At 41.0% G+C, this 25,040-nt stretch overlaps 1 long non-coding RNA gene and 1 other non-coding gene across 3 annotated transcripts; one reads left to right on the top strand and one right to left on the bottom strand.

Annotated features, from left to right (window-relative positions):
• Positions 1–10,323: 10,323 nt before the first annotated feature.
• On the top strand, positions 10,324–16,864 carry LOC117012673 (uncharacterized). Of its 2 annotated transcripts, XR_004421218.1 has the most exons (5): positions 10,324–10,637; positions 13,095–13,353; positions 14,753–14,949; positions 15,526–15,772; positions 16,150–16,861. It is a non-coding gene; the product is annotated as an uncharacterized LOC117012673 (long non-coding RNA). The 2 variants fall into 2 exon arrangements; XR_004421217.1 differs by having other exon boundaries at positions 10,326–10,637; positions 15,526–16,864.
• On the bottom strand, positions 10,555–10,626 carry TRNAW-CCA (transfer RNA tryptophan (anticodon CCA)). The gene has a single exon. It is a non-coding gene; the product is annotated as a tRNA-Trp (tRNA).
• Positions 16,865–25,040: the final 8,176 nt, after the last annotated feature.

Below are 25,040 nucleotides of genomic sequence, written 5' to 3'. Positions count from 1 at the left end.
TATGGTGCAAAAAGGTTGTATAGTTTTATTTTTTTTGCATGTATCTGTCCAGTTTTCCCAACATCACTTATTAAATAGACTGTCTTTACCCCATTGTATAATCTTGCCTCTTTTGTCATAGATTAAATGGCCATGTAGGCGTGAGTTTATTTCTGGGCTCTCCATTCTGTTCCATTGATCTATGTGTCTGTTTTTATGCCAGTACCATGCTGTTTTGATTACTACAGCCTTGTAGTATAGTTTGATATCAAGCAGTGTGCTACCTCTGATTTGGTTCTTCTTCTCAAGGTTGCTGTAGCTATTCAGGGTATTTTGTGGTTCCATATAAATTTTAGGATTATTTCTTCTAGTTCTGTGAAAAATACCATTGGTATTTTGATAGGGATTGCACTGTCAATCCCTATCAAATAGGGATTGGTATTTTGATAGGGATTACAAAGTAATCTATAGATTACTTTGGATCATATGGACGTTTTAGCAATGTTTATTCTTCCTGTCCATAAGTACAGTATATGCTTCCACTTATTTGTATGTTCTTCAACTTCTGTCTTTAATGTTTTAATGTACTTGGAAAACTATAAGTACAGGTCATTTACCTGTATAAGTACATTTACCTGTATAAGTACAGGTAAATGACCTGTACTTATAGTTTTCCAAGTACAGGTCATTCATCTTCTTGGTTAAATTTATTCCTAGGTATTTTATTCTTTTTGATGTCATTATAAATGAGATTGTTTTCTTCATTTCTCTTTCTGATATTTTTTTATGGGTGTATAAAAATGCAACCAACTCCTGAATACTAATTTTGTATTCTGTTACTTTACTGAATTCATTTATCAGTTCTAATAGTTTTTTGGTGGAATCTTTAAGGTTCTCTCTATATTGTATCATGTCATCTTCAAATGACAGTTCTATTCTTCCATTCCCATTTGCAAGCCTTTCTTTTTTTTTTTTTTTGTCTGATTGCTGTGGCTAAGACTTGTAATACTGTGCTGAATAAAAGTGGTAAAAGTGGACATTCTTGTCTTGTTCCTGATCTTGAGGAAAATGCTTTTAGCTTTTCACAGTTGAGTATGATGTTAGCTGTGGGTTTGTCATATACAACATTTATCATGTTGAGGTATGTTCCCTCTATTCATACTTTGCTGAGACAGTTTTTATCATAAATGGATTCTCAGTATTTATAGTCTCAGTATTTATAGTTTTGACAGATCTTCAAACTAGAGAAGACCTATTGCAGAATGTGGGATGACTTTCCAAGGGAAACTGAGACAACGATGGTTACAAGGAAGTGATTTCCTGGCCCCTCAACTTCGTTGTTAAAACTGTCCTGCCTGAGAGAGGGCCTCTGGGTTGAGTCCTCCTTTTGGTTCTCCTTTGCTTTTTTTCTCAGTCTTTGTCACCAAAAAAGCCCTTCTTACCACTCTACTTCTCTCTAGAGTGCATTGCCCCAGGGTGTAAAAACTGAAGTGCCAAATAATGAGGCAATTTGATAATTTCAGACTTTATTACCATAACTTATGTTGTGTATTGGTTTAATATGATTTCAAATTCACCTGTTTATGACTTAAGTGAAATTGTTTAAATCCACTAATTTATGACAAATTAAAAGTTTGCTTTGATATAAGAATGTGCCAGACTGCCTTCATTCCACATCTCTTGTTGTTGACAAGCAGTCAGCAGCCCAGCTGCTGAGGGTCCCCCTCCCCGCCGCAGGGGGGCTTATCCATAGAAGCAACTATGGCAAGGAGACATTTAGACTATAAATACTGAGAGTTTGTGAGGACTATTTGAGAGTTTCAGTTTGGGCCAGGCCTTTCTTAGCTAGCCTAAAAACTCTTCCCAAACCCTTGGGGCTATTTGCTCCTGTCTTGGTGAGGTGACTCCTCTTGAATGAGATCAGCCAGACCATCACACTGGTGTCTTCCTTCCCTAGCAACATGCTCTAGCAGCAGTGGACTTTCTTTTTGTGCTGGCAGCTGGATATCAGACTTTGATTGGTCGTGGTGTTTCCCTAGTGCCTCCTTGTATGAAAAGGTACACCTCTGTTAAATCTGGCCTTTATTCCTTCATTTCCTCATGCTTAAAAAAATACATGTTGTGTATTGGTTTAATATGATTTCAAATTCACCTGTTTATGACTTAAGTGAAATTGTTTAAATCCACTAATTTATGACAAATTAAAAGAAAAGTTTGCTTTGATGTAAGAATGAAGTAGGTTGTGTCAGGCTGCCATCATTCCACATCTGTTGTTGTTGACAAGCAGTCAGCAGCCCAGCTGCTGAGGGTCCCCCCCCGCCCCCGCAGAGGGGCTTATCCATAGAAGCAAAACAAAAGTGTGATTAAAACAAAAGTGTGATTACTCTGTCATTTGTCAGGAGTATTCTATTTCCTTATTTGACTTATTAAGAGATATCCTTTATGTTATTGGCTTCTGAATTTCCCAAAATCTGTGCTAAATAAATTTTTGGCAAAGGCAGAATCAATCTTTGAGTATAACTTTGCTGCTTCCCCACAAAACAAAACAGAACTCATAATATGTTTGTGTTGTTTGTATCAATGCTGTGCTAATATTAATTATCATAATCATTTAATCCCAAAGAAAAATTGTTAACCCTTAGACCTCTGCGGTATCAGGAAATTAGACCTTTTAATTTTCAATTTGTAATTGTATTTTTGTAGAGAGAAATATGCTAGGGTGGTAAATAAAAGACTTCCAGCATAAAGTATATGATATTATCATTAATTTATGGAGTGAAGGAATGAAAATACAAAGATAAAAAGGAAACATGCAATATTTCTGACTGTTACAGAAGAGCTTGTCTTGTATTTTTAAAATTTATCATAGTATCAAATCATTGTGGTGTTTATATTTCATGGGATATATTTAAAAGAATGATGTAACCATTTTATTTTAACATGTTACTATTTACAATATGCCAGCCCTTACAATGATTTTAAGTTATGGTGAAAGTGTTATATGCCAACTTGAAAATGTGCAAGGATTATATTGTTTCCCAGAAATTGTTTTAGGGGAACTAAAACAAAAAAGCTTAGCACTCATTTTGTTAGAGGGAAAAGATGTTCCAAGTTAATGTTCCAGATTTTCCTGGGTTTGCCACTGGTGTCCTCTGCTGGTGAGTTGTGTTTTTGCTTTTAAGAAGGCAACACAGTTATTCTCTGTTCTCTATTCCTAGCTGTGGTCAAAATCCCCCACCTTGGGGAACCTGACAAGAGCCATGTTGCCTGTAGTTGCCGCAGTGGCCCATCCTGTCATGGATTTAGGTGATCTGTTCATAGCACACACAGCTGTGAATCACAGTGTCAGAGAGGGAGCAGAACATTCTCTAATTCAAGCGCTGAATTTATACAATCTTCTTTTGCTGATTAATCTAAGAGAAGTTTCTAACCTTGGAAATTGTAATAATGTTAGAAGAGTACTAACAACAATACACAATGCCAGTGTCTATAGTGTTATTTTGGGCCAGGTGCTGTTTGAAGCACTTTGCATAAATTCACTCACTAGATTCTCTCATTTGCCCTGTGATATAGGAACTGCTGTGGTTCCCATTTTTCAAATGAAGATGTTGGGCACTGAGAGGTGAAGTAAATTGTCCAAGGTCACACAAATGAACACAGATAGAACCAAGATTTTTATCCATGCCTTCTCACTCCAGGTTGGTACACTTACCACTATTCTTTACTGTTCATTATAGAAAAATGAGAAAACATAGGCAAAAAGACAAAACAAAAATCTGTCATCTTGCCACCCAGGGGTAATCACTGCTAAAGTTTTAGCTGTTCCTTTCCAGCCTTGTGTGTGTGTGGTGGGCGGGGGGGTCGGGGGGGGGGAAGTGTCTCTCTATCATTCTGTTTCATACAAATGAGATCTTCTAGTTCTGTACTCTGCTTAGGACACTTAATAATATATGCAGGTTTCTCCTGGTCACTTTCATCTCCATTCTCAACCACCGTCAGTTTTGTGTGTCTCCTAGAACATGAAGTAGGCAGACATCATTCTGTTTCTGACATTCAGCTTCTAGAGTTCTCTCCTCTAAGGGCAGCTCAAGGGAATGAGGACGTGGGGACCCCTTCACCCAGGCCCAGCCTGGCAATGTCCCCCTGGGCTGAAGTCACCCCATGAGGAAGACTGCTCCTCCTCTGAGGCAGGGGTAGTGCTATGGTCAGGAGCTGTCAGTACTGAGCATCCGGTTCAGATGGTATATGTATAGTGAAATAAAAAGCAGGTTCAAAACCTTGGTTTGTACTGCTGAATTTGCTCAGCTTTGATGATTTATTCTCAGTCTACGGGAGGAGCAGTTTCTGATGCCCAAGCTTATGCCATCTCTTTGGAGCCATGGATGATGGAACGCAGTCATCAGTCCTCTGGAGAGTCCTGCTGGGATGTTTTAACCTGGACTCCTGCAGCATAGCAGTCTCACTGGATTGATCCTTTCAGGTGTGGGGAAGGAAGAAACTTTCCTCTACCCTCCTAGATTCTTCTGGCTGGTCTAATAATGAAATCTACATGAGAGATTAACAAGAGAAAATAACCACATTTAATTATATATGTTCATATGAGAACCCCACATACATGAGAGAGTCAGAGATCTCACCTACAGGAGAGGCTCAGGGACAGAAAGTTAAAATGAGGTATATACAGAGGGTGCCAAAAAAATGTATACACATTTTAAGAAAGAAAAAACTATTAAAATTGTAATACTCAATATATACCAATAACAAAAGATGAATACAGGTCACGTTTCACTTCTGCAATTACAAAAGGTGCTGAGTGGTTACCATCAGTGTCCAGACACTTCTGATTATGGCAAACTACTGCTTGAGCAACGTTGACCAAAGTTCCCACCTTTATACATTTTTGGGGGCACATTTTTTTTGTGGCTTTCTGAGGTAAGTTGCGTTGGGGTTTCAGAGGGGAGGAAGGTCACTACAGGACAATGAGAACAAATGTTTAGTAAATAGAAGCTTGCCCTGCTCTATAGACAGGTCATAAAAGTTATCTCTGATTATTATGGGAAAGGCCCCTAATTACTTCTTCTAGGTAATTAAGCGGGGGCAATAGTTTCTCTTGAGTCCGCAGGGTCCCTGTTGCCTTTAGCTCAAAATAATCTTCATACTACAGAGGCACATCTTGGGGTGACTTGTTCAGAACACCTGCACAGGGAAAGCCTTATCCTATGAGTCCAGGACTGTGTGGTGCTCTGGGGCTAGTGTAACTGCAGATGAACTTCATTTCTTTAGCATGCATTCTGCTTTAATCCAAGCTTGCTTTGTTTAGCTGGCTAGAACTATGACTCCCTTATATTCTTTTCCCCAGATCCTCCTACCTGTGCATATACTGTATGTCCACTCCTTTTACTCATTAAGCCCTTAGGACATTAGGTAAGGAAGATTACATGAAGGCAGGAGGGAGCAATTTAGGGATGGATTACAGGATACTTAATATTATGTGCTCTCTTGAGGAGTCTGAAAGAGGGCATTTCAAAGGTGGGTTAACCTAGATGCACAGAAACAATGGACAGAGCTTACTTGAGGCAAAGATAAAGAAGTTGTGTGCCTTAGGTGTGACTACCCACCATGTTAGGAATTTATGGCTAGATCACCCTGTGAGGTTACTTTCCACAGAATCCATTTTTTCCTCCACAATAACCACCTGTCATGCTTAAGAAAGAATGTTTCATTATCCAGACCACCGGACATCTGGAAGATTACCATCCTGAGCTAATCTGAGGGCTAAGAATGTAGGACTGACTTGTTTTCAGACATGTGCTCTTTACATATAGAGAATTTTTTATAAGAGTTTATTTGAGACAAACTGAAGACATATGTCGGGGAGCAAGATCTCAAATGCTCCTCCGGAGAATGACGGTTTTGCAGTTTTTTTTAATGCATTTTAATTAAAGATTGGATGTAAGGAAGATTACATGGAGGTGGAGAAAGCAAGGTGGGGATCAGATTACAGGAGAGTTAAGATGATATGCTCTCTTGAGGATGGTTAATGCCTTGGAGGGGTATTATTTCTGGCATTTCAAAGTTGTGCTAATCTAGAAGAACAATGGACAGAGCTGGCTTAAAAACCTTTCACTAGAGAAGTTATAGGCCTGGGACATGACTATCCACCATGACCTGCTCTGTTAGGAATTTATGATTTATTTTAGCACCCCTTTTTTATTCACACTGTAAAAACTCTCAAACTTTTCTTTCTCCTTTGGAAACCCCTGGGTATTTCTCAGTTGTGTTTTGGTTTGTAAACCCAAGACCCTTGAATAAATCTTTGTCATTTATTTCTAGCCAAAGCCTCCTGACTCTTTTGAGCTCAGTTGATGCCAAGAAGCACAACAATAACACCTGTAACAATCAGCCCCACATGGCCAGGACTTGATTAAGAGCTGACCGCTATCCTGATTTTTGTCCTTGCTTCCAACTTACAACCATTTAGAGAAACAGCAACCCTGACCAATCACACAGGACACCCCACTTATAGTCAGCACACCTCCAGCTTCCCCAGGCTAACAGCCTTCAGCGAGGGCACAATTTAGCCTTCTCTTTGTTCCACTATAAAGTTCTCCCACTCCTCTGCCTGCCTTTGAGTCTCTGCCAAAACACAAGTGACAGAGCAACTTCTGAATAAATGGCCTTTGCTTGTCTCATTTGGTTGGGCTTCATTTCTGCCCACACCTTTTACTTCTTTCCTCTGGTTTCTTCTTCCCATCAACCAAATTTATTTGAAAGCTAGAGGGTAAGGGTCACATAGATAGGGCCCACAGTGGAGTCATATGGGAGGGTCATACACTGGATCAGACTCACAAAGGGGCTATATATAAATAAGGATGACACAAATACTAGACCCACAAGAAAAGTCACATTAGGACAGGGTCAGAGACAGTGAGTTAGCCACCTGACATACAGAAGCCACACATAGGACTACACATGGCCTCCAGGGGAGACCCTACCCACTCTGCCCATCCCACATAAGCCACTGCCAGGGGCATCCCATCCCATAGCCTTTAGGTACTGATGTCAGAGATTTGGTTCTAGAAACCTGCTCTCTGCCTGACCCTTCAGGTGTCCAGGGGCACTCAGTCCCTGAGGCTGTTTGCTGAGTTACCCAACACCTTGCTTTAAAAACTACCCACACCCAAGTGTCCCTTAGAAGGTCTTTCTATATCCTCAAGGGCTACAGCATTCACTGATGTTAATAACGTTTTTTTTTTTTAAGTAGGCAACATATTCCTATTGTGGCAATAAAAAGAAAATTAAAACAACATAAAAATGTACATGAAATGTTTTGTTCCCCCCTCTGCCCTCTTTCACATATTTCTTCTAACTAGTCATTGGTTGATTTTATAAAAACCATTGGTTTCTGCACATTAATTTTGTACTTCACTATCTTACTGACTTCTTTTTGTTTTTAGTAATTTTTCAGCTTTCTCTTAGGTTTTCCAGTTATGCAATCATATCATCTACAAATAGTGATAATTTTATCTACTTCTTTTGCAATGTCTATACCTCTTTTTTTTCTATTATCTGATTTTGTTTTTGACATATGAAGTAATTTAGAAGTGTTTTTAAATATCCTAATTTTACTGCACTTTTTCTTATTGATTTCTAGTTTAAACATAATTTGGTCAGAGAAAGTGACCTGAACGATACCTATAGTTTGAAAATTGTTGAGATTTACTTTATGCTCCAGAAGGTGGTCACATTTTTATAAATGTTCCATGTGAAATCAAGAACATTGTTCACTAATTGTTTTATGCAGAGTTCTATCTATGTTCATTTGACCAACATTAATTTTATTATTATATCTTGATATCTTTAACTGATTTTTTTTTTTGTCTGCACAATCAACCAATTATCTCTACTATTTTAGTGATTACCCTACATTTTAACATACTCAGCATGGTCTCTGGTTAATAAATGTCATTCCTTTAAAACAATATCACCACTTTAAAAGGCTTTACTCCCACATTATATTCACTCTGACTTTCATGTTGTTCTTCTACAGTGTCATGGTTTTATTTTTCAACTCCATAAGTTTGTAATATTATTATTGTTTCTATATGATCAAGGCTTGTTAGCTGTACCCATATGTTTGCCTTTGTCTTTGCTCACTAGTCCTTGTATCTCAGACCTACTGCTGGGGGTCATTTCCTTCTTCTTGAAGGACATCCTTTAGATAAGCTTCATAAAGGGGTGCTGCTCGTTTCACTTGTTTTAAAGATAATTTCCGAAGTATATAATTCTAGGTTGGCAGTTATTTTCTTTCAGTACTTATTATTAATGCATTTTCTCTGACTTTCATTATTGTTGCTCAGAATTCAACTTCAGTCTGTAATGTTTTTGGAAATAATCAGTCTTTTCCCCGCTTCTGGTTGTTTTTTAAACGTTTACTTTGCATATTGTGCAATTTCTTTATGCTGTATATAGGCATGGATTTCTATTTCCTTATCATGCTTAGGATATATTGTGCTTCTTGAGAGTGAGGACTCATGTTTTCCATCAGTTTTAAAAAGTTGTTAGCCATCAACTATGCAAATACAACCTCTCCCTATTGTCTCTATTATCTCTCCCTGGGAACTCTCTTTAGGCTGAGATTAGACCTGTTCATTCCATCCTCAATACTGCTTCATTTCCACCCACCCCCTTATACTTTCTATCTCCTTGCCTCTTTATTTGCCTTCCGTGTAATTTCTTAAACTCTACCCTTGTATTAGTTATCTATTGCTGCATAACAAATTATCCCCCAACCTAAGATCTTAACATTTATTATCTCACACAGTTTCTGAGGTTGTGAAATTCAGGTGTGGCTTGGCTGGTTGGTTCTGGTTGAGGGTCTCATATGACGTTGGAGTCAAAATGTTGGCTGGGGCTGCAGACATGGGAAAGCTTGATTGGGGCATACTCACAAAGCTATGGGCTAGAGGCTTCAGTTCCTCATCAAGTAAACCTCCCTATATGACTTCATAAGTGTTCTCACAACATGGCAGCTGGCTGTCCCAGAGCAAGTGATCCATATTGAGAGAAGCAAGAAACCAGAGTTCCTTTCATACCTAGTCTCCAAAGTCACACACTATAACTTCTGCTATTTTCTTTTTGTTAGACTTAAGGCATTAAGGGAAGAGAATTAGGCATCACCTTTTAAAGGGAGTGTCAAGAATTTATGGACATATTTTGAACCACCAAAATATTCCATTTCATTAATTCATTTTTTGCGCTCTGTCTAATATACCCATTGTGTTTCTAATTTCAAACATTAAAGCTTTCATTTCTAGAAATATATATATTTTCAGTTATTTAAAACATAGTTGGTCATTTTTATTGTCTCTTGATTTGTAGCCCATTTTTAGTCCCCTCTTTCATTTTTAAAAGATTAAACATATCCATTGTGCATTCTGTACCTGATAATCCCTATATCTGAAGTCTGTGGATCTGATTTTGTTGGTTCTTACTCATAAGTCTTCTCTATCAATTTATTTTCTTTTAAAATATATTATGATCAAATTTTGATTGAGACTTTATATGTGGGAAAACTAGAAGGCCTAGTTTGAGGGTGTTTTTCAAAGAGAATTTAACTCTTCAGCCAGCATGCTGTGGGTACTACTATCCTGGGAAATCACAAATTAATTTCTTGACTTGGATGTTTTGGACAATGTATGTAGAGTGAACTTTGACCTGAAACCCATGTTTCATAATATTAGATCCCATGACCCCTATAACCAGATTTAATAAATATTAACATTTTGGAAACGTCCATTAAAAAAAAAGTTAGAATCTGTCTTTATCCCTTCTTGCTCCTCATTTCCCAGAGGTAACTACTATGTTAGAGTTGGTATATATAATTCCCATTCATAGTTTTAATATGGATACATGTACAGTATGACTTTATATTTTTATGCAACTTGTTTTTTTTCTATACATCCCTGCTGGTGGACACGTAGAGGGTTTGTTTTGTTTTGTTAAGTTTTGAGAAACAACGTTGACGTGAATATCCAGTACTTATGGCTGTGGCTAAATCCACAGAGCTAAGAGTGGGGAACAATCCAGATGGAGAATGACCACCAGAAAGAACGTCTAGGGCAGAGAGGAAAAAGAGATCGGGATAAGAAAAGAACAGGCATATGCAAAACGCACTAGTCCTTGAGACAGAAGATCCACTTCCTGGACGAGAGAAGGGAAAAGTGGGCGTGGCTTTGCGGAGGCAGGGTCGGGTGGGGTGGGGAGGGGAGCGGGAAGGGGGCGGGTAACCCGAAGGGCCATTGGAGAATCGGCAGAGGTGGGCAGGGCGCCCAACTGTGCTCTGGCTGGGTCAATCCCCGCTCCCTCCGGGGTCACTCTGAGGTTTGATGCGGCTCCTCCTGTTGGTCAACAGAAGGAACCTCTTCCTCTCGAAGTCGCAAGTTGATAAACCCCATACACGCTAAGAAGGAAAAAGGAGCGGAGTTTTCTGTACCGTTGGAAGGATAATTTCTCATTTGCAGCTTTTATTCAATTTGTTCATTCTGTAGTTGGAGAGGGAAAAAGAGCCACCCATGACCCCGACGTGACTTGAACACGCAACCTTCTGATCTGGAGTCAGACGCGCTACCATTGCGCCACGAGGTCACAGTAAGGAGGTGAGTCTGCATCACTAAAGTCCTCGCTGTGCTTGCACGGCCCGGCGGTTGGGAAATCTAGAATGGAATATGCAGTCCTTCCTGAATCCTAGTACACATTTAAAAGAATGAGCTCAAACGTCTCGCCTCTCGAAGTTGGGGAAACGGGCGCCTATGGGGCATCCGAGCCTTAGTGCGGCGCCGCAGAGGAGCCACCACCCTGTGGTGACTGGGGCTCCGTCCCTTCGCGTCTGGGCAACACACGGTGGAAAGGACTGGGGGGAGTCGAGGGGGCCACCGGGGGCGAGGGGACGCCGGGCGGGAGGGGCGAGGCCCGAGGGCGCCTGGGCCTGGCTGATTGTGGCGTAGAGACGAGAGGCGGCCCACGGAGGTCGGAAGGGGGCCCAGAGTTTCGTGGGGCGTAACTCGCCGTATCTTCCGCCCACAACTCATAAAATGGCGGCGGTGACTACCTTGAGGGTCAAAAGACACTGAGCTAGGTGGCCGAGACCATACTGGGCCTAGGGCTCCTTCCTCCCCTCCCCTGAGGGGGAAAGAAAAAGGAGCGGGCAACTCCCACAGCCCTGGGCTTGGATAAACAAGCTTGGAAAACGCAACAATTTTATTATTTTTAAACTATGAAAGTAAACATTTTCTTTGTGGAAAGTCAGAATAGTGTCTGGAAAAAACGAGTCATTGAAAATCCCACCATCCAGAAATAATTACTAATATTTTTATGTGCTATATTTCTTTTTGCAGATTTTTACTGGCTACATATACATCCCAATATATTTTTGAACCTTTAATTGACAGCACACATACAGAAAAGTATCTATGAATTTTCACAACTTGCAGATAGATATTTTTGTGTCCAGCGTCCAAATTAAGAGAGCATTAGCATTTCCCCTTCCAGTCCCTTCACATTCGTTTTTGAGATGAGATTATATTGTACATAGCATGTTAATTTTCTCACTTGTTATGTTGTCCCCATGATTTAGTTTAATATTTTTCCCTAGCATAATTTTAAAGGGCTCATTGTCCATTTCATGGGAGTCTTAAGTTCCTGCTTTTGTACAGTACTTTTTCCCTTTTTATTAAATAAAAAAGGCATGAACTGATGGTCATCAATTGATGACCAACTGATGCCAAAAAATCGGCATCAACTGATGGTCATTGGTGCCAATTTAACAGGAATCCCCAGTTTGGGGTGTAGTCAAGAAGGAAGCTTTATTTAGTGCAAACAGCTTAATTGTGCTAGAGCAGGGCTATGCAACAGCTCAGTACTATTACAAGTCAACCATAAAATAGCAAGAACACCAGGGAACTCTTTGGTGCTCTCTAAGAAGGAGGGGAGCTCATGTTTATAGAGAGAAGTCTGTGCTTCTGGTCTCTGATTGGTCTGTCCTCATGCAAATGAGAACTCCAAATCATCAAGGTTTTATTGGCCCAGAAAACACTGTCCTGATAGGTCAGAATGGAGACACTCTGATTGGTCTGTAAAGATGCTAATGAGGATATAGCAGTGCAGCTCCGATTAGACAGGGAAATTCTCAGTCCTATTGGTTGAAATAGGATTGCAGGAACTGTGTAAGGGTTGGCTCAGAGGGCAGGGACACAGTGCAGGTAGGCATTAAGTCCTGGAGGTAGGCAGTTCAGTGCAGTGTCTGTCTGAAGATTGGCTTAAGTGAGCCCCTGTTTAGCAACAGCTGCTAGGCTCTATTTATAAATTTGAGCCCAGTTAGCTAGCAGGAACCCTTCATGACAGGCAGGTACATTCATTCTTGGGTTCAACACTATGAAATAAATGAGCCCTTAAATAAAAAAACAATTAAATAAAAAATAAGTAAACCACTATCATAGTCTATTTAAGAATATAAAGTATCAATGTTAATTCAATAAATACCCACAGAGCCTGATGTTCTTAAGAGAAGGAAAAATCTGGAATGGGCTCCACTCTTTGTAGAAGGAGAAAAGGAACTGTATCTGGTGCTTCCAATGAAGCTGTGAGAGTGGATTCTGTTTCACCACATTGATTATTCTGGGGCAGCTAAGACCAGCAGAGCTTCTACTAGCTCTTTCTGTCAAACAGAAAAAGAGGCCTGGCAATTTTTGTGTTTTTGGGCAAGTGTGATAATAGCAGGCATTTGGGATTAACTGTTAGTCCTTTGGTGGCTGCCCCAAGGCTGTCAGAGAAGCAGAGACCAGAAAGCTCTATCATTGCTTTCAGTGAGAAAGAGTCCGCCAGCCCATAGTATGATTATGGATTCCATCTCCAGGCAGCCAGAGACATGAGTCCCCTCCTCATTGCTTTTCATTAAGGTGAATTGAACTCTAGGGATGGAGGTGGGGGAGAAGGAAAGGGGAGCTAAGGAGTGGTGGAAACCGCTTCTCAGAGATCTAAGAAGTGAATGAGCTGCTAAAACAAGAGGTGGATTCACTTTCAAGCTGATCACAGACTTTCTCTTCTCCCTCTTGAAGCCCTCTTGCACTGGCCACCCAGCAAGGTCACTGAGGAAGAGCCAGTGCCTTTCCCACAGAGGTCAAGAGTCAAGAATCTACTGGAAGGAATGCCTCACACCCAAGGAAATACCAGAGACACTCTTGAAACCCCTGCTCAGATTTTTGGATACACCTGTCATGTCTCAGCCCCTCTTCTGGGATGTGGAACCAAAACCTGTTTTTCATTCTATGATATGGGCATTCCATTAAACTACAGTGTGGTGTTAATCAAATTAAGGTAAAGAGATTTGTGCAGATATAGTTAAGTGCCTCTTAAAAGTTAGAATCCTGCTTGCCAGGGCAGACTAGAGTGAAGGAAGTGAGTTATGCAGTTGCACAGGGTCAAATCCTCTTATTTAAAATTTTGATACTTTGTTCATCATGGATTTTTTTGCATTAATATTTATTTGGTTAAATATTGCATTATTTTTTATTTATTTTGACTGCTGACTTTTGACCCCCCCACCCCCCGAATTTAGTTCAGTTTAAACACTTGTAAATTTGGCTGAATGGTCAGGGCTTGCATGTATTTCAGTGGTCTGTCTAATTAGAAGGTTGCCATGTTTGTTCATGATCAGAAGAGACTGGCCAGCATGGATGTCCTTTACATGGGAGAAATGAAATTGCGAAAGTGGAAAGTTTAATATTTATTGGGGTAACAGCTGTGAGTACAGAGGCAAGGTTCCTGTCTAGCTAGTCCCTATATGACAAAAAAAATGTCACTTTCTCAATTTACCTTTGCCTCATGTGACAATGCTGGCTAAACTCAGCTCTGGAGATGTTTTTCAGTCTAGAGATATGGACTTGGCATTTTACTAAACACAAAGGCCTTGTTTACTAACGCTTACTAATTGCAGCTGATAACAGCTGTGGCTTAGTGAGTGTGGGCTACGTGCAGAAAGGCCTTAACAGCAGACAGGGCCCTGGCTCTAATTCTATCAGTAGCAAGGTGAAGTCAATACCATCTTTTTTGGACTGAAGCAGCTGTTTTCCAATATAGTGTATGGTTTTAACTATAAAGAGACTAGCCTTGTCTCTATTGTTTATTGGAATTTAATTATGGGCTTAATATATCTGCAGCAACATAAACAAGAAAGAGTAACTGTGAGTACTCTACCAAGAACAGGGTAGCAAGTATACCAGATGGCTGGGTGTCAGGGAACGGGTTCCAGCCCTGTCCTTGCCACCTACTAGTTGTATAACATCGGACATGTCACCCAACTTTTTTCTCATGGTTTCCTCAATTCTAAACTGAGTGTAATTATAATCTATCTCAAAGGGTTGTTAGGATTAAGGAAAGTAATTTATCTCTGGAAATGGGTTCCAGAGAGAACATTCTTTTGTTTCCTGATATTTAGTGTGACTAGTAAGCTTCCACAAACATGTCAGAATTTATGACTTTGAGGGGGCAGTGTGTACAGAGCTGATAAGAGCTATAAGGGAGAGGTATACAATTTACCTAATTCTGCGTTCTCTCCAAACATGAGTAGGTTCTAGGTTCTCTCAGTTTGCTGTTAATACTTACAGCGGAGTTACATAAGCCAACATTGAGCTGTGGTGCAGAGCCCCTTTTCCACTTCACTTTCTTGTATTGTTTTCCTTTCCTCTAATATGTATTGTTCTCCTTCTCTGATTAGGTTGTAATGGAGTCCAACCAAATCACTCTAATTGAATACCCAGAATAACCAGAGTGTAAACTTCTCTCATTACTTGATGGATGTGTAAATTGGGGAATCATCATCACATAATGATTTACAAGCCTACTCTGAGTGGTCAGATCTTTGTCATTTTATCAGTTACTTTTCCTGAGGGTCTACTAATCCCTGGCACTATAGTAAGTATTTTACATATGTTACTTCATTTAATCTTCACAATCAACCTATTTTTGAATTCTTTATCGTACAATTTCATCTTTTTTGGTCTTTATTAATTTTTCTCCATTCTTATGTGGAATAACTTCCTTTGAAGACCTTTTCATCACTGTTTTTGGTTTTTCCCAAGAGATTTTCTCCTTTGGTTTCCATTCATATTTTGACAATATTGTAAGGACTTGCATTTTTATGGAGTTATTTTTGAACATGTTTTAATGTTGTTTAGTCAATTGATATTTTTTCTTTCTGAAGGAAATATTCCCAAGAATAAAATAGTAATTATAGGCTCCCAAAACACTTCAAGAAATTCTGGCCCAGGATTTAGTTTTCTCATCTCCCTCAGAGTAACCAATAGCCAAACAATCCATGGGTTCTTTAAGAAAAAGAACTGTACTCTCTACACTGTTAAGACTTGGGGGTTCTTCTAAGCCATATTTTGAAGTTCTTATGTTTCTTAGTGAGCATAAGGTAAAAAACCTAGCCTGTCTGTCAAAACTTGTAGACACTTCTAAGACCTCATTCTTTTTTTTCCTCCACAGGGTGTGACCCTCATTTATTTTAGTTCCTATACTTTCTAACCCAGCGTGTTTGATGAATGTTTCCAGAAGTTCGATAAGATTTAGACTAAATTTCATCTACAGGCTCGAGATATGTCCAACTGGACAATGGCCTCCACTGAAGGCATCACATGGAATAGAAGCACTGCCCCAATGCATCCATTTTTCTCAGGTGCTCCCCACCCCGCTACTACTGGATGGATACAGTGATGAGGGAGCTACGCAGCAGGTGCTTGGATGGGAAACCCCGGCCAAGACATGGGTGGGCCTAGGAGACTCGGGTGTGAAACATAGCAACCCCAGCCCTGGGCCCTCATGGTCGATAATTGAGGCTAAAGCAGGAAACCCAAGGCCTAAGATTGGACCTGAGGCTCCTAAGTGGGACAGATGAGTGCAGCTTGCTCAGCAGGGTGGGTGCTGAGGAAATGGGGAGGAATGCCCAGTGTGAGGAGAACAGCCGCAGAGCCCCCTCTCTGCACAAACTTGGTCTGTTGTCATACTGGAACCCAGCTTTTATCTGAGCTGCACGCCCATCTGGCCAATCCCAGCTAAGGCTCTGCATGTGTCACAATGGGACGTCTGTGACATCATCAGTCTCCTTCGCAGGTTGCTGTATCCACAGAAGTGTCTCGTACCATTTCCTGCCCCAGAGCCATATCCCACGACTGTCCTTGCCATTCCAGCTCTGGCCTCCATCTGCGCCATACTCTGCTCTGTAGAATCAGGTGCCCCACTCTACAGAGATGCACTTGGGGCCCAGGGACAATGACTTACCTAGAGTCACCTTGGCAGTTGGAAGTGAAGAAATTTCCCATACATGCTGTCTACAGGAGCTGCTGTGTCCAAGAGGTGCTGTGTCCAAGAAGACATAGGAATGAAAGTGAGCACCGATAACCAAGCACAAGGTGTTGGGACGGTTTTTCCTGCAGGCCCCCCCCCCCAAGAGCTCAATCTCCCTCCTTATCGGAGCTCCATCCCCCTCCTTACCGAATCTCCATCACCCTCCTCCTCCCATACCTTATCCGAGATGTCTCCCGCGGGCACCACAGTTAGAGGCCTTCCTGTCAAAACAAATGTTGGAGAAACACAGCTGCTAGGGACAGATCTCCCTGGCACCCCAGCCAGATTCCCCCCCCCCATCCTGGAGGCCTAAACATATAAAACAAAGCACCTGATCTCAGTTAGTGCTCAGTTCTTTGGGAACAATCCCACTGAGCCCGCTGGTGTAATAAAGCTGTGTTCTCCCTGATCTCTGCGAGCCGCTTGAGTCTCTCGTTCCTCGTCATTTCTTCCGCAACAACGGGAGCTTGGAGTCTTTGTTGGTGACTTAAAATAATACCCACTTATTGTACCTCACATATTTGGGCTGAGTGATCTGGTCAGTTAATCCATATGTATTGAGTAAGGTTATGGGGATATTGGTGGACAGAGGCAGGTCGCTCATATGTCTGGCCCTCTGCCAGGTCTGATGGGCAGGATGGACTCAGCAGGACTGCCACCCTGATAACTGTTGCCTTACAGCTGCCAAACCGTTTGTTCTCCTGCGCTCTTCCCAGGATTTCACAAGGTTTGCCTCGGCAAACTGAGGCCTGATAGAGAGATACCGGAAAAGCTCCTTTGAGGGGCAGTCTCAGCAAACTGAGACCCGATGGAAGTATATCAGTCTCTCCCCTTCAGTGGATTCCTTGGAGATGTGCGTGTGTGTGAAGGCAATATTCAAGCGGGAACACAATGGGAACTTTTGGAAAGAGCCTGCAGGCTACTAACACACAGATCTTGAGATTAACTATCTTTTACCTCTTTAGAAGTTTACCAATAAAAACTACGCGTTGGCCCGATTCGGGGCCCCAGTCCTTGAGGCTGGAGTCCCTTGGACCCGCTCGCACTCTAATCTTGGCTACTGTCTTTTCTTAGCCCTGTGCCACCCTTCTCCCTCCCCACAACCCTCGTCGTGCGGGACACGACATCTGGCCCAGCGTGGGGCCCCCGATTCTGGGGCTCACGATTTTGGGACTCACTTGTGGGGCTCGAGAAGGAAAGTCAACTTTGAGTCGAAATTCAAAGAGGTTTCATGGCGTGGGGACCCAGGAGAGGTCGCGATAACTACTGGAAGAAAGTAGGGTAACTCTCGGAGAATTTAACCAAGGTAAACGGGGAATTTTTCTCTTTCTTTGTGCAAGAGAGTGAATGTGTGAGTATGTGTTTATAGTTCCACGGCTACGGAGCTTGTGTGGGCCCTAATCTGCGGTTCCGTGGTCTAGGTCATAAGGCAAAACGGTGACTTAGCACCTGACAGCATTAACCAGGCCCGGGGTTTTTACGGGTGAACCTTAGCCAACGACTGATCTTAAAGTCCCGCAAGGGACGCGGCCAGATGGGCATCTGAATGAAATTCTTTCTCTCTTTCCCGCAAGGGACGCGGCCAGACGGGCATCTGAGTGAAATTCTTTCTTTCCTTTTCTCTATACATAATGGGAAATGTTAATAGCCAATATAGGTCTTATATTTGTTTACTTAAACACTTTTTTAAGGCTGGAGGAGCTCAAGTGTCAGATCAGAAATTAGAGGACCTTCTCAAAGTAATTGAAACTTATTGTCCTTGGTTCCCAAACTTAGGGACATTAGATTTAAAAACACGGGAAAAAGTTGGTACGGAACTCCGTGGATTATATCATAAAGGAATTTCTTTCCCAGTAACCATCTGGGATACGTGGAAATTAATCTGGTCAGTTTTAGAACCTTTACAAACTGATGAGAAAGATAAAGGAGAAAAAGAAAAAGTATAAGAATCTGAGGAAAAGGAAGAAGGGTCTCTAGAAGCTCCCACTGTAATTCCCAAGTCATTATATCCACCATTGGAGGACTGTCCTCCTCCCCTCAGCTCCTTTGCTTGACTTGCCAATACTGCCTGCTTTCACAGCAGATAAATTAGATTCACCCTTGCAGCCGGGAAAAGTACTAATCCTTTTCTCTCCATCACACGCGCACCTCCCCCTCCTTCAGGAGGCTCTCACGTGCCTATCTGCGATAGAAAAAGGTATAAGACAGGATAGACTGGAAGGAGATTTAGAGGCATTTACCTGTCCTGTTGTCATTCGTGAATGTGTAACTGACGAGGATCCAGATCACCCCAATATTGTTCAAGAATTTTTACATGAGCCATTTTCGTTTAAACTTCTAAAAGAGCTCAAACAAGCTGTAACACAGTACGGCCCTACTTCTCCTTACAACATGGGTCTTATTCGGAGTGCAGCTGATAGCAGTCGATTACTGCCCACAGAAAGGTACACCCTGGCCAAGACTTGTCTTTCCTCATCCCAGTTTTTACAATTTAAAACTTGGTGGATTGATGGTGCTGAAACCCAAGCTAGACATAATCAGGTTCACAATATAAATATTGTCAAAGATCAATTGCTAGGGAGTGGCCATTGGGAAACTACCCAGGATCAACTAGGAATGACTGAACAGTTTATTGACCAATTATGAAGAATTTGCTTAATGGCATGGGAAAAAAATAGAAGTGGAGTTAAAACCCCAATGTCATTTCAAAAAGTCTTACAAGGTCCTCAAGAACCATACTCTGAATTTATTGCCAGGTTACAGGATGCTATCAACAAACAGGTGACCAATTTACAGGCAGCTGAGATAATTTTACAAATTGTAGCATATGGCAATGCTAACGATGATTGTCAAAAGGCGATAGGTAATATGAAAGGAAAAACTGACACTGTGGGATACATCTGTTTGTGTCAAGGGGTGGCAACTGAACAATGTAAAGCTACTATGTTAGCCCAAGCCATGACTGGATTCAAAATATGTCAAAATAAATTTCCTGGTACTTGCTATAATTGTAGAAAGCCAGGCCATACCAGAAAAGAATGCAGAAAGAAAAATAAAACCAGTTCCCATTTGCCTAATGCTAATACTGTTGCAGGACCTAAACCACCTGGATTGTGCCCTAAATGCCAAAAAGGAAATCACTGGGCTAATAAATGCAGATCAGTTTTTCATAAGGATGGAACCCGTATTCAGGGAAACAAGGTGCAGCCAGCTCCAGGCTCCAATGACAAAAACCGGGGCATATATGAATCAGGCTGCTCCTCAAAATTATCAGACAGTACCTCCCCACAACTTTCAGTTCAGCAATTAAGTCCTGCTACAAAAGGGAGTGCCGCTGTAGATCTCTGTACAGCATAAAATATTTTATTACTTCCTGGAGAATCTCCTTTACGTGTGCCCACTGGACATTTTGGGCCGATTCCCCCAGGTACTGTTGGACTTCTCCTTGGTCGTTCTAGTTTAACATCCAAAGCAGTTACAGTTCACACTGGTATTATTGATTCTGATTATGAAGGAGAAATTCAAATTATAATGTCCTGATTTGTTCCCTGGACCGCTAAAAAGGGAGAACGGATTGCACAACTACTTTTACTCCCTTATATTCTCCCAGGAAAAAAGAGAACTCAAAAAAGAGGAACTGGAGGTTTTGGAAGCACAGGACAGACAAGAATTTTTCTAGCAGAAAACATATCAGAATTTCGGCCAGTGTGTCAAATTGAAATACAGGGTAAAAGATTTACAGGTCTTTTTGATACCGGAACAGATGTTTCAATAATCAGCTCTCAGGAATGGCCAAAGAATTGAAAACTACAAGAGCCAGATATTAACATTGTAGGGGCGGGCCGAGCTTCAGGTTTATGCCAAAGTGTCTACATTATTCCCTGCCTTGGGCCAGAGGGACAGAAAGGATTTTTATAGCCCTATGTTGCAGACATTCCAGTTAATTTGTGGGGTCGAGATCTGCTTACACAATGGAAGGCAGAAATTTGGATACCACCGGAGAATATAGTCCTCAGAGTCAACAAATTATGAGTCAAAGGGGTTATCAACCAGGAAAAGGTTTAGGAAAATTTAATCAGGGAATTACTCAGCCAGTTCAGCCCCTGTCCCAACAAGGACAAACAGGATTGGGATATTTGACAGAAACACAAAAGCCTTTTTTATAGGGGCCACTGTTGAACAGCTACGGACTCCAGTAGCCCTTAAATGGATAAACAATAAGCCTCTATGGATAGAAGAGTGGCCCCTCTCTAAGGAAAAATTAGAGACATTAACAGAGCTAGTACAGATTCAGTTAGAACAAGATCATATAGAACCTTCTACCAGTCCTTGGAATTCTCCTGTATTTGTTATTAAGAAAAAAATCAGGAAAATGGAGAATGCTCACAGATCTACGCGCTATTAATGCTATAATTGAGCCCATGGGTGCTTTACAGCCTGGGCTCCCACGACCATCAATGATTCCAAAAAATTGGCCTTTAATAGTTATTGATTTACAAGATTGTTTCTATACAATCCCTTTACATCCTCAAGATTGTGCTCGATTTGCTTTTTCTGTTCCTTCAATTAACAATAAGGAACCTATAAAGAGATTTCAATGGAAAGTCCTCCCATAAGGAATGCTTAATAGCCCTACAATTTGTCAGCTTTTTGTAGCGAGAGCATTAAAACCTGTAAAAACTAATTTCCAAGATTGTTATATTATTCATTATATGGATGATATTCTGTGTGCTGCATCTTATATAGAGCTTTTAGCAGCATGCTTTGAATTACTTAAAAAACAATTTGATTTGGCTGGACTCTACATTGCTCCAAATAAAATTAAAACTACAACACCGGTCCAATATTTAGGAACAATTGTGGACCGTCAGTCTATCAAACCCCAGAACGTTCAAATTAGAAGAGATTCAATTTGTACTTTAAATGATTTACAAAACTTGTTAGGAGATATTAATTGGATACGTCCCACTCTGGGTATACCCACCTATGCTCTCAGTAATTTATTTGGTCTTTTGTGGCCCCCCCCCCAACTAGATAGTCCCCATACCCTAACTCCTCAGGCCAACAAAGTGTTAAAATTGGTTGAAAAGAAAATTCAAGATGTTCAAGTTCAAAGCATTGATCCTTCTATGCCTTTACAAATATTAATTTTCCTTACTCCACATTCGCCTACGGCAGTAATTGTTCAACAAAATGACTTGGTAGAGTGGCTTTTTCTGTCTAACAACTTTGTTAAGTTACTTCCGAGTTATGTAGAGTTAATGTCAGAACTCATATCACGAACTCGCACTAGGGTACATTTAAATGGACAAGAACCCAGTAAAATAGTGGTTCCCTTTTTAAACAACAAATAATACATTTAAACGTTGTGCGGAGTGACAGGCGGGTTCTCTGGTCCTGCTCCCCACATAAGAACGCAGGATATGGTGAGGCCAAAAAGGAACACCCACGGAGCCATAGATAGGGGAGTCACACTACTATAATCTCTCTGGGGGCTGGGTTGGAGACACAGGAAGCAGGAGCCACACTATCTGCAACCTGCTGTCCACTTGTCTCTGCCAACCAACCTCACTTGCTACCTGCAATCCGCTCTTGCTAGCTCAGCCACCATCTTGCTAGCCCCCATTTTTCTGCTAGCATAGCCACAGCAGTTATATTAGAGGCCAATCGCTCACTGGTTACAGCTGACGGCCAACTAGCCACAGCTGATGGCCATGCAATCACAGTTGATGGCCATTTACTACCTGAGCCAGCACCTTTCTATGTGAGGCCAAGAGCCTAGAAACTGCTTTCTGGGGCTCTGTCCCCACAAACATTCATTCTGAATCTTGGCAAATTGCTATTAATGACTTGTTTGGAATAATTGACAATCATTACCCAAAAAATAAGTTATTTCAGTTTCTCCTAAAAACTAATTGTATTTTACCTAAAAAACTCAGAGAGACTCCTATTCCGCAAGGCTTTGTAGTTTTTACAGATGGATCTAATAATGGTACAGCAGTAATTGTCAACAAAAAAGGTCAACAACTTATTCACACCAACTGTATTTCAGCACAAAAGGCAGAGTTGGTAGCAGTTTTAATTGCTTTACAAACTTTCTCAGATCCTTTAAATATTGTTTCTGACTCTGCTTATGTTGTTCATACAGTACAAAGTATTGAGATGGCATCTCTTTCTAAAAATTCCAATCTCTTCAAATTTTATTTACCCAACTCCAACAGATTGTAAGAAATTGTCAACACCCTTTCTTTATCACTCACATTTGAGCTCACACTACGTTACCTGGTCCTATGACTCAAGGTAATGCTATTGCAGACTCATTAGTAGGAAGTGCCCTTGTTACCAAGGCAACGCATTTCCATTCTTTGACCCATACCAATGCTGGTGGTCTTTGCTGTCAGTTTTCTGTCACTAATAAACAAGCACGACAGATTGTTCAAACATGTCCGACTTGTCAGATTCTTAATGCTCCACAGGAATACCCTGAAGGAGTAAATCCTAGAGGTCTTGTACCTAATGCCCTTTGGTAGATGGATGTAACTCATATTCCCTCTTTTGGACGTTTGTCCTTTGTACATGTCACCATTGATACAGCTTCTGGCTCCCTTGTAGCTACAGCTCAAAGTGGGTGAGACTACTGCCCACACAATACGCCACTTGTTTGTCTGTTTTTCAATTATGGGGCTTCCTCTAACAATCAAAACAGACAATGGCCCTGCATATACCAGTGCCAAGTTTACAAAATTCTGTACTGAATGGCACATTACTCACACCACGGGTATTCCTTACAACCCACAGGGTCAAGCCATTGTTGAACGTGCTAATGCCACATTGAAAAAAAAATTACAAAAACAAAAAGGGGGAGAAATAGGGGACCCCCCGCAGATACAATTAGCAAGAGCTATGTTTGCTTTAAATGTTTTGAATTCATCTGGCTCAAATACCAAGGCTCACCTTGGACGCACTGCAGCTGAGAGACATTTTAATAGTCTCCAGAGTCCGAAACCTATAGAAAATGTGCCTATCTGGGGGAAGGACATTCAAACAAATCAATGGCATCTAGGAACTTTATTGACATGGGGACGAGTCTTTGCTTGTATTTCTCCAAGTCTTGAAGAACAACCTTTGTGGATACCTGGTCAGTGTGTTAAACCATACCACGAGTGACAGCCAGCGAAAGAAACACCACACTTGGCTGAAACCCTTCACAGGGTACATGGAGACTGTGAAACCTCCAACAATCAAGATGTTCAACCTTTCCTTCCAACCTGCTCACCCAATCACTCGTCCAGAGCCCTCAACCCGTTTGAACCGTGATTCGACAGATGACAGCACAGACGACCAGTGCCCAACCTCCCACTTGGGGGCAACTGAAAAAGTTGGCTCACATGGCTAAACAGGTTGATTGAAAAGAGAGTTCCTGAAACTGACGTCAATATGTTTTTGTCCATGTTGGTGGTCATCTCTGTTGTAAGTTGCCTCCCACTTAGCGTTGCAGCCAAGAATTTTACTTATTGTGCTTATTTACCCAATCCTCAATTATTGACCCTGTAACTTGGAATGATGATCCTCCTCTTATTTATATTAATGATAGTTCTTGGTTTCCTGGACCAGAAGATCAAAGAGGTCCGGAGTTTCCTGAGGAAGAAGGCCAAAATTTTGCTCTTTCTGGCCATACAGCTCTAGGCTATTTATATACACCCATCACTTGCATTGGTCCCATCCCTCCATGTCTTCCTCTCTCTGATCAAACTTGGTTAATTCCCAAGGGAGAAGGAAATGACACAAGGAATTGTTTATGATCTCTGGTAAAGGATTTCAGACACAAGAGTTAAACACTCATAGTTTTCCTCCTTCCCTTCATCCATGTCCTCAAAATAATTGGATTGATACACATTCCCGCATTCATTGGGAAGAATGTAGGGGAAGCCTAGATTGGGTGTTATTTAATAATTCCCACGGCACTGTAGTCGATTGGGGCCCTTATGGGATTGCGATCCTTGTATGTTTTCACTTAAAATGCTCTGACCCTCAGTCACTAAGAGAACAGTTGCTCGGTCAAGGCTTTCCAAAAATAATTAAATCACCATTTAATATTTCTATCTTTTGGAAGGATAAGGTTCTTGCCCCACCTCAATTAAGAATGATGAAAACCATCCGAGGCCCATTAACAAAAAACTTTATGGAAAGTGGCTTTAAGCCTAGGACAAAATAAGATCTGGAAAGGAAATTATACTAAAGATGAAAACAAAAAATATACCTTTAGATTTAAAAAAAACACAAATGTTTGATTTACAAGTTTGTCTTAAAATTCCTTTTGTCTTTTTATTAGGAAAGTTTACAATTAATCCAACTTTAAAAGTAGTTGAATGCCCTCAATGTCATTTATTTACATGCCTTAATTATTCAATTTATAATCTCTCCCAACACCAAATTATGATCTTAAGAAGACGGAGTTTATGGATAACAGTCCAAGCTCCTAGAGTGTGGGAAGGCTCCCCGACTGTTCACATTGTTCTACAACTTCTTCATAAGATTTTACATAGAACTAAAAGATTTATTGGAATTTTGATTGCAGCAATTATGGGAATTATAGCAATAGCCACAGTGGCTGCAGTCTCTGGAGTAGCACTACAGCAGACTGTACAAACAACCCA

Source organism: Rhinolophus ferrumequinum, chromosome 21, assembly GCF_004115265.2.
Source record: "Rhinolophus ferrumequinum isolate MPI-CBG mRhiFer1 chromosome 21, mRhiFer1_v1.p, whole genome shotgun sequence".
Taxonomy (NCBI): Eukaryota; Metazoa; Chordata; class Mammalia; order Chiroptera; family Rhinolophidae; genus Rhinolophus; species Rhinolophus ferrumequinum.
The sequence above is the reverse complement of the archived record's forward strand: the minus strand, read 5'-3'. Positions and strand labels throughout refer to the sequence as shown.